Source organism: Elephas maximus, chromosome 10, assembly GCF_024166365.1.
Source record: "Elephas maximus indicus isolate mEleMax1 chromosome 10, mEleMax1 primary haplotype, whole genome shotgun sequence".
NCBI lineage: Eukaryota > Metazoa > Chordata > Mammalia > Proboscidea > Elephantidae > Elephas > Elephas maximus.
Genome location: NC_064828.1, coordinates 26,007,398 through 26,016,198, shown reverse-complemented (window position 1 = coordinate 26,016,198; position 8,801 = coordinate 26,007,398).

The window sequence follows — 8,801 nt, the reverse complement described above, 5'->3', positions numbered from 1 at the left end:
AGCCTTCTTCATTCGTTGTCCAGCTTTTGCATGCATATGAAGTGATTAAAAATATCACGGCTTGCGTCAGGTGCACCTTAGTCCTCAAAGTGACACCTTTGCTTTTCAACACTTTAAAGAGGTGTTTTGAAGCAGATTTGCCCAATGCAACACATCTTTTCATTTCTTGATTGCTGTTTCCGTGGCCATTGATTGTAGATCCAAGTAAAATGAAATCCTTGACAACTTCAATATCTTATTCGTTTATGATGATGTTGCTTATTGGTCCAGTTGTGAGGATTTTTGTTTTCTTTATGTTGGGGTGTAACCAGTACTGAAGGTTGTAGTCTTTGGTATTCATCAGTAAGTGCTTCAAGTCCTCTTCACATTCAGCAAGCAGGATTGTGTCATCTGATTATTGCTGGTTGTTGATGAGTCTTCCTCTCATTCTGATGCTCCATTCTTCTTCATATAGTCCAGCTTCTTGGATTATTTGTTCAGCATACAGATTAAATAAGTATGGTGAAAAGATACAACTGTGACACATACTTTCCCTGACGTTAAATCACCATATATTCCTTTGTTCTGTTTGGATGACTGCCTCTTGTCTATGTACAAGTTCCCCATGAGCACAATTACGTGTTCTGGAATTTTAATTCTTTGAAAAGTTATCCATAATTTGTTATAATCCGCACAGTCGTTGCATTGTGAATAAAAGAGCAGATAAACATGTTTCTGGTATTCGTGGCTTTAAGCTAGGATTCATCTGACATCAACAATGATATCCCTCTTTCCACGACATCTTCTGAATTCACCTTGAATTTTTGGCAATACCATGTTGATGTATTACTACAATTGTTTTTGAATGATCTTCAGCAAAATTTTACTTGTATGTGATATTGATGATATTGTTTGATAATTTCCACATTCTGTTGGATCACCTTTCCTTGAAATGAGCAAGAATATGGATCTCTTCCAGTCAGTTGGCCAGGTAACTGTATTCCAAATTTCTTGGCATATGTGAGTACCTCCAATGCTCCATCTGTTTGTTGAAACATCTGTATTGGTATTCCATCAATTCCTGGAGCTTGCTTTTTACCAATGTCATCAGTGCAGCCTTTCTTCAATACCACTGGTTCTTGACCATATGCTACCTTCTGAAAAGGTTGAACATCAACCAATTCTTTTCGGTGCAGTGACTCTGTATTCCTTCCATCTTCTTTTAATGTGTCCTGCATTGTTCATTTTCTTCATTTCTTCTGCTTGAGAAATACTGAGTATGTTCTTCCCTTTTGGTTTTCTAATTCCTGGTGTTTGCACATTTCATTATAATACTTAATCTTCTTTGGCAATCATATGGTCTACTACGCCAGGAATGCCAAATTGAAGAGGAATGGCATCACATTCATCATCAAAAAGAACATTTCACGATGTATACTGAAGTACAATGCAGTCAGTGATTGGATAATATCCACGTGCCTACAAGGAAGACTGGTTAATATGACTATTATTGAAATTTACACACCAGCCACTAATGCTGAAAATGTGTTTTGCAGCTTTCTTTGTATAGGTCTTTTACATCCCTGGTTAGATTTATTCCTAAGTATTTTATCTTTTTAGGGGCTACTGTAAATGTAGTATTTTCCTGATTTTCTTTTTGAAGTTCTCTTTGTTGGTATACAGGAATTCAGATAATTTTCGTACGTTGATCTTGGATCCTGCTACTCTGCTGAATCTTTCTATTAGTTCCAGTAGTTTTCTTGTGGGATATTAGAGTTCTCCATGTATAGAATCATATCATCTGTGAATATGGATGGTTTTTACTTCTTATTTTCTTTTTCTTCCCACAATGTTAAACAGGAGTGGTGATAAAGGGCATGCTTGTCTTGTTCTCTATGTCAGGGGGAATGCTTTCAGCCTCTCTCCATTGAGAATGATGCTGGCTGTTTGTTTTATATCCAAATCAAATCCATTGCCATTGAATTGATTCTGACCCATAGCAACCCTATAGTGACGCTATAGGACAGAGCAGAACTGCTCTGTAGGGTTTCCAAGGAGTAGCTGGTGGATTCAAACGGCCAACTTTTTGGTCAGCAGCCAGTCTCTTATCCACTTTATTTTGTTGAGGAATTTCCCTTCTATTGCTATTGTATTGAGAGTTTTTATCAGGAATTGGTGTTGGACTTTATCAAACGCCTTTTCTGTGTCAATTGAGATGGTCATGTGATTCTTTTCTTCTATTTATGTGGTAGATTACATTGATTGATTTTCTAATTTTGAACCATTCTTGCATACCTGGTATGAATCCTACTTGGTCATGATGTATTAGCCTTTTTTTAATATGATGCTGGATTCTATTGCTAGAATTTTTTTGATAATTTTTGCATCTATATTCGTGAGAGACATTGGTCTGTAAGTTTCTTTTTTGTGGTGTCTTTACTTAGCTTTGGTACCAGGGTTATGCTGGCTTCGCAGAATGAATTTGGGAGCATTTCTTCCTTTTCTATGCTTTGAAATAGTTTAAGTAGTCCTGACACGAGGTTTTCTCCGAATGTTTGATAGAGTTCTCCACTGAAGCCACTGGGCCAGGGCTTTTATTTTGTTGGGAGTTTTTTTTTTTTTTTTCTTTTTTAATTACATCTTCAATCTCTTCTCTTGTTATGGGTTTGTTCAGATATTCTATCTCAACATGTGTTAGTTTAGGTCAGTAATGTGTTTCCAGAAATTTGCTCATCTCCTCTAGGTTCTCAAATTTATTAGAGTACAATTTTTCACAGTATTCTGTTATGATTCTTTTTATTTCAGTTGGGTCTGTTGTAATTTTCTCCGTCTCATTTGTTATTTGGGTTATTTGCTTTCTCTCCTGTCTTTCTTTTGTCATTTTGGCCAATAGATTGTCGATCTTTTCAACGAACCAATTTTTGGTCTTATTTATTCTTTTGTTTTTCTGTCCTTTACTTCAATTATTTCTGCTCTAATCTTTATTATTTCCTTTCTTCTGGTGGCTGTGGCCTTCTTTTGCTGCTCTCTTTCTACTTGTTCAAGTTGAAAGGCTAAAGTTTTGAATTTGGCCCATTCTTTTTAAATGCATGAATTTATTGCTATAAATTGACCTCTAAGCACTGCCTTTGCTGTGTCCCAAAGGTTTTGGTATGATGTGCTTTCATTCTCATTTGTCTCCAGGATTTTTTTTTTAATTTCCTCTTAGATTTCTTTTATTACCCAGTGATTTTTAAGCAGTGTGTTATTCAGTTTCCATGTATTTGATTTTTTTTCCTTATTCTTCCTGTTATTGATTTCTATTTTTTTGTGGCACTGTAATCAGAGAGAATGCTTCGTATTATTTTGATACGAGGGTTACTTTGTGGCCTAAATTGTAATCTTTTCTGGAGAATGTTCCATGTGCATTGGAAAAGAATGTATATTTTTCTGCTGTTGAGTGGAGTGTTCTATAAATGTCTACCAGGCCAAGCTGGTTGACTGTGGCCTTTAGATCTTCTTTATCTTTGTTGAGTTTCTTTCTAGCTGTTCTGTGCTTTACCAAGTGTGTTTTGTTGAAGACTCCTGCTATTATTGTAGAATTGTCAAATTCTCTTTTCACTGCTGTTAGAGTTTGCTTTATGCATTTTGGAGCTCTGTCATTGGATGCATAGATATTTATTAAGGTTATGTCTTCTTGGTGAATTGTCCCTTTAATCATTATATAATGTCCTTCCTTGTCTTTTATGGTTGATTTTATCTTAAAATCTATTTCGTTGAGACTAGTATTGCCACTCCTGCCCTTTTTTATTTGCTATTTGCTTGATATATTTTTTCCATCCTTTGATTTTTAAAATATTTATGTCTTTGTGTCTAAGGTATCTCTTGTAGATAGTATATTAATGGATAATGCTTTTTTATGCATTCTGCCACTCTTTCTCTTTTCAGGTGCTTTTAAGCCATTTACATGTGGTGAGATTATTGTTAGGTATGAGTTTATTAGTATCATATTGCGCTATTTTTTGTGGTGCTGAAGTTTTCTTTGTTCCTCTTACTTTCCTGTGCTGAGTTCCTTTTATTTGTGGATTCTTTTTTTCTTTCATTATTATAGATTTTGTGTTTACAGTGACTTTATGTTTTTCCTGTTTTTTTTTTTTTTTTGGCTGAGTAGGTTTGTTAACTTTCTTTGTGGTTACCTTGAAATTTACCCTTTTCTTTCTAAGTTTGAGCCGGTTTTTTATTACTTGATATCTCCTTGACTTCCTCTCCATTGGAAAATTCTATACCTATTCCATTCTTTCCTGCTTTTGTTGATTTGAGGTTGTCGTCATTTACAGATTGACGTCTCTGGTTCCCTATTTTAAGTCCTTTACCTTTGTTTTATTATTGAGAGCTCTTTACCTAGGTTGGTATCTGGCTGGTCCTGTCCTGTGGTCTAGACTCTGGTCGTTGACCTATGTTGCTGGTTCTCTTACTGAAGCACTCCCTTTAATATTTCTTGGAGAACCCCGATATTAGTCTTTTGAATTCCATATCAGGTAGTTCCACCACATTTTCTTCTATCAGAAGTCATCTGTTTCTTTACTTTGGTCACTTGCTGGAGCTGTGTTATTCTGCATTTTATATGTTTTGATAATGTCTGCTGTCTTCAAGTCATTATTTTTATTATTTTTTGATTCTATGTTTGTTTTTTTCTGCTTCTTTGTTTTGTTTTGATATATCAGGGTGAGCAGGCTAGGAGTGCTTTGCTGCTTGCTCATCTGTGGGCATGATAGCTCCTACCACCTTGTCCAGATAGGCTGGGAAGCAGCAGGGAGGACAAGCCCAATTCATTGTACACTGGTTAGGTGAGGTTGCTGAAGGCAGCCTGGGTGGGCTCTGTCCACCTCCTGATGTTGATCCAGTGGCCTGGGAGCGTTCACAGCTCCTCACCAGATAGGCTTGGGTGTTGGATGGGGAGTGGTATGGGCTTGCTTCCCGCCATTCAGCAGTTGGTCTAGTGGTAGTAAGGTAAAAGCAGTACGGGCTTAGTGCAGTGGTGGTCCTGAGTGCTGGGGACACCCTCTCCACAGCTGCATGGCAAGAGCCAGTGGCAAAGGGGGGTGGCATATATGGCTAGGTGTGGGGAGAAAGAAAAGGAAAGAGAGAAAGAAAGAAAAAAAAACATGTAGCTGGCAAGTAGTGACAGGGAGCACCTGGGGTCCTGCTGGAAGTAAGGGGATGTGATGTATGGAGTTGGTGCTCTGCCTCCTGTTGGGAGCTCTGTGAAGTTGCCTTCCCACACTCCCTGTCTGGGGTCATTGCTGGCTGTGATCTAAGATGGCAATGCTGTGCCTTGTTAGTTGGCAGGGGATTTCCACTCCATATCTCTCCTTGTTCTCTGTTTTCCTTCAGTTTCTTCTCCATTTGATGTTTGGTTTAATTTTTCACCCCTTCATTTGATGCTTAGCATTCCAGAATTGACATTTGTATCTGTTTTACTTAATTTTTCAGGTCTTTGGTGCAGAGGGATGGCATGATGCACCTGTCTAGGGCATCCTGTTTTCCCTAGTTACTTAGGACTTTCAGTCTTTCTCCTTTCCCAGTTTCATCTACCAGTGGATACTGCCCTTATACCTATTAGCCTGTGTTATTTTTTTTGTGTCCTTTCAGAAACTTTAATATCTCTTCCTTCTTTTAATACAAGACCTTTCCAATAAGCAAAGGTTTTCTGGAAACACATTGCCTTAACCTGAAAGAATAATTTCCAACTCTGAGACTCTGAACACTGTGGCATAATGATGGTGATATTCCTATATTCAAAAGAGCAATTTTTGATCCTTATGCACTCCTTAAATAACTGCGGAAATGCCTCCTCCTAGGCCAGTCCCAGTTGTGCCTTTTTCTCTAGTGAACATTGTTTCATCATTGATATGTAACCTCACTTTAAATAGCAAAGATGCACACCACAGTTCTTGTTCCACAGTTCTAGAAAAGTCATCTCAAAGTTTTAATAACTCCCACTGCAAATAGATTGTCATGTCTAATCCCCAATCTCCTAAATGTCACTGTCTTCTAGTAGCTTTTATATTAAGGTAGGAGAAAATATATATGCATATTCCAGGTTTATAATGGTCACTAAAGATCATGATGATTTCCTTAGGCTTGTGAATCTCGAAGGACATGGTGTTTTTGATTCCTGCTACATAGCTGGTAGGTTAAGAGCTGAAAATGATTTTAAGGATTTTAAGAAGCAGTTATGGTTCATGCTTTTCAGGTAGTCTAACAGAGATAAAGAAAATAGCGCTGATTTAATAATTATGTAAAGTGCAGTAAAAAGGAAGGGGTAGTAAAGAAAACTATGTATATGACTTGAAGATATAAAAAGGGATGATTCTATTAAATAAGGATGAGAGCTGACTTTCTGGAGATAAAGAAGAAAAGAACTCACAACTTTTGATTGACATACCATGAGTATATTATGTATTTTGGTAATGCAATAATTCCTATTAATAAGTCAGGAAAATAGAACTATTCAAATGCGTGAAGCTGAGAATTCTCAATACATTTGATGTGGCAAGGAACTGATATGATTAAATTAAAACAGGCTAGTTATTATTATTATTTTAAAATTTTATAATTTATTTTTTGTTGTTGAGACTATACATAGCAAAGCATACACCTATTCAACAATTTCTACATGTACCATTCAGTTACACTGATTACATATTTCAAATTGCAAAACCTTTCTCACCCTCCTTGTCCAAATTATTCTTACCCCATTAACAGGCTAAATATTTTCAAACAGCATTTCTAAATTTGGATTGTTTCCAAAATATTACCCAAGAAAATATGCTTGGTGCTTACTTTCTTGAATGTTACCCAGAAAATATGCTTGGTGCTTTATATAGAACTTTTTAATTTAATTCTCACAGAAAAAATGGCCAAAACTTAGGTTACTGAGCTCTGTACAAGGCCAAACAGCAGGTCAATAACACCTTAACCATTTACCAATATTTCAGTTTTAAGATTTTTGGAATATTGTTTTCTGACAAATTTTTTTTTAAATATTTATGAATGTTGGCAAAACAATTTGAATAGTGCAAGTGAAATGAGGATGGAGCTAGATTTTTCTCCATAAGAGAAATCAGGAAGTTATTTAAGTGAAAAATGTTGCTGAGGGTAACACAATACTTAGGTTCTAAAGTTTTTAATCAAAGAGTGCATTAAGGGTGTAATATTATGTAGTTCACAATTTGGAGTGTACAATTCGTTTTTGGTACACTTCCCTCTGCAGAACAACAATTAAAAGGATGAAGCAGAGATTTTTTTCCCCTTCATTACTTTTCTACTTCTAAGTGGGTTGTGAAATTTGCTTCAACAGAACAACCTCCATGATTCTTCAACTTTAAAGGCAATTTTTGAATAAATAAATAAAAGTGTGACAATTATTGCAAAAGAAAGTTAAAATTGTTTTAAAGTATATAAATCAGCCAAAATTGATTATTTTCTATTCTACAAACCATGCCACCACTTTTAACTGACAACAGCCAGCTAACCTGAAGGTTTAATCAACCAATCAGTTAATTCCATGAAAAAACACATAAACATAAAACTTATCCTTTGACTGAATTAATTCATTGGTACTGTTGGAATAATTAAACCTGATGTCTTTTGATACACAATCTAAAGATATTTCCAGTAGTCAATAGTCTCAGGTTCTCATAAAGTGAGGTTTTTGTTTTTATTACTACATGTTTTTAAGTACTTTTTCCAGGATGGTTGGGGATAAATTAATGGAAACAAAATGGAGGAAAGGAAAACCAAACAGTTTGTTTATTGACAGTCTTTCCATTTCCTTATTCTCTTAATTTATGGTAATATGACTTAATTGTTATCTAGTCCTATTAACATTAATTATAACTGAAAAGTTTAGTCCTATTAACATTAATTATAACTGAAAAGTTAATATACCAATATTTAATATTATTTTATTTATGATGTTTCACTGGTGCATTTAAACTTTAATCTTTTTGAGAGCACTCAGAAAACTATTATATAATAAATAATTTTTTTTTTATATAGAATAGAAAATCATGTTTTCAAAGATAGGTAAATTGTAACACAGGATTAGGTTTAATAATAGTGTCTATTAATAACTAACTAAACAATAAAGCCAGGAAAATATACCAAATGTCCAAATGTGAAAGGCTGAGAATTCTCAGATGACATAAAATATCAATGGAACTTATATGGTTTTACATATGAAGTGATTTAACCTTAAAAAAATGGAATGATTTTGGTAGCACAAAGTATATTTCAATATTTGAACTGAAAACGAATATTAAATTGAACTTAGAATGTCTTTGGGATCAGTTAGTCTAAAGTCATGAAAAAATCTTATTAGATTTTTTTTTACTCAATTTCCAATAACATGAATAATTTTCCAAATAACCTGGCTGAACTTTCTGTAGTCAAAGACGTAAATTTCATTAGACAGCTGGAAGAGTGAACCTCATCTGGTTACAAGATTAGCTCTCATTTACCAGTGCTAATTTTAATTTGGCTGGTGCCACACTTTTGACTCTTTGGTAAGTAAAGACATTGACATTTCATAGGAGATAAAGTTTGTGTAAATTTGGATGTGCCGTAAATTGAAAATCTGATTTTGAAAAATTAGTTTTTAGTCCTTAGAGTTTTTTTTTTTTTCTAGCCTAGACTAGAAAAATATAGTCTAGTTTTTATATAGGTATTACACTAGATACAATATTATATATATATATATATTTATATATATATAAATATATATATATATATTTAGGAGGGGAACAGCTTAAAGAGAATTAAAGAAGGGATACTCTTTA